Genomic DNA, 1871 nt, shown 5'->3' on the forward strand with positions numbered 1-1871 from the left:
AGGATGGTCTCGATCTCCTGACCTCGTGATCCGCCCGTCTCGGCCTCCCAAAGTGCTGGGATTACAGGCTTGAGCCACCGCGCCCGGCCGTGTCTGGCTTCTTTCTCTCAACATGGTGTCTTTAAGATTCATCCGTGTTGTTGAGTGTAAGGCATGGATACCGTTTCTATCATCTTTGTATCCCCAGGTTCTAATACAGTACTTGGCACATAGCAGATGTCCAACAATAATTTACTGAATTAGTAGATGACTAGATGTATTAGTAGGATTCTTGGGTTACAAACAGCAGAACTTCTACCCAAGTTGCCCTAGATGACCTTATCTCCTGTGTGAAGCTACCATCTCATGCAACTCACAACTGTCTTCCCAATCTCCTATGAACTCTAGTCACATATGAACTCTAGCTGCAAGGGACTCTGGGAAATGTAGTTTTAATTTCTAGCCTCTATAGTACAAGAAGAGATGCCGGAGTGGTTAGAGATGGTACTGGATGAGCCATTATGCCTTATTATGTATTATTCTGATACAGAAATGGAAGGGTTGGAGTTGTCTAGGAAACAGAATCAGAAAGAGACAAGAGCAAGGACTGCTTTGGAGGTCTAGGTGACAGCAATCAAGTCACATTTTTTGAAAGGACATCATTCTTCCCTTTATTATGAAGATTTGAAGTCTTGGAAAAGAGGGTGTAGTTGGCAAAGCTAGGGTCACATGCCTATTTCTTGGGTAGGAGAGGATTGCACTGACAGTCTCACCAAGATAGCATTTGATGGAGAATTAATTCCTGAAAAGGAAATGGGATGTTACTGACTAAACAAAGGGATATAAACTTAAGGATAAAAGCCTATGAGTGCCCAGTAACAAAGTTAAAAAAAAAAGCAATGACAGTCAAAGTGTTCAAGTTGCATTTCACACATTCTGCCCGAGAGTTGACTTCTTCAAGATTTCTAGCAGTTAGAGACAAAGGGGGCTTAGAGAGGTCATTTTATGGGGTCATGTATATTGTGATATAGTTTATATACAAGAAAGAAACATTTTTTAGGTGTAGAGCACCACAATAAACATATGGAAGATTTGCATTACTCCAAAAAGCTCCCTGTTCCTCTTTGTAATCAGTTCTTTCCTTCATCCCTAGTCCCTCCTCCAGTCCCTGGCAGCCACTGATTTGACTTCTATCCCTGCAGTTTTTCTTTTTCCAGAATGTCACATAATTGAAAATGTAAGTTCGACTTATTTCAAATGGCCAGGAGATCATTTTGTCCAGTGGTTTTCCCCTTTCTTTTCTACTCCACTAGGAACTGTTTTTATTCAAATAAACTTGTTAGGTTTTGTTTGAGATGGAGTCTCTCTCTGTCACCCAGGCTGGAGTGCAGTGGCATGATCTTGGCTCACTGTAACCTCCTCCTCCTGGGCTCAAGTGATTCTGCTGCTTCAGCCTCCTGAGTAGCTGGAGCACTACCAGCATGCACTACCATGCCCAGCTAATTTTTGTATTTTTAGTAGAGATAGGGTTTCACCATGTTGGCCAGGCTGGTCTGGAACTCTTGAGCTCAAATGATCTGCCCGCCTCAGCCTCCCGAAGTGCTGCAATTACAAGCAGGAACCACCATGCTCGGCCGTATTCAAATGAACTTTTATGCAGAAAGCTAATATTTGAGACAGGTAGAAATGGATTGCTTTCATGAAATCGAGGTGAGGAACTCAAGTCCAGAGTTCTTTCTAACAAAGCACATTATCATTTGCTCATAGAATTTTATTTATTTTGTGTATTCCAGAATCACAGTCAGTTCAGAATCTCTGAGCTTTTTCAAAGTTGTCTTCTTGTTGCAGCATTTTCCATGGAGAGAGTCATGGCCTGAGAAAACTACCAGAAA

This window comes from Mandrillus leucophaeus, unplaced genomic scaffold, assembly GCF_000951045.1.
Source record: "Mandrillus leucophaeus isolate KB7577 unplaced genomic scaffold, Mleu.le_1.0 Scaffold694, whole genome shotgun sequence".
NCBI lineage: Eukaryota > Metazoa > Chordata > Mammalia > Primates > Cercopithecidae > Mandrillus > Mandrillus leucophaeus.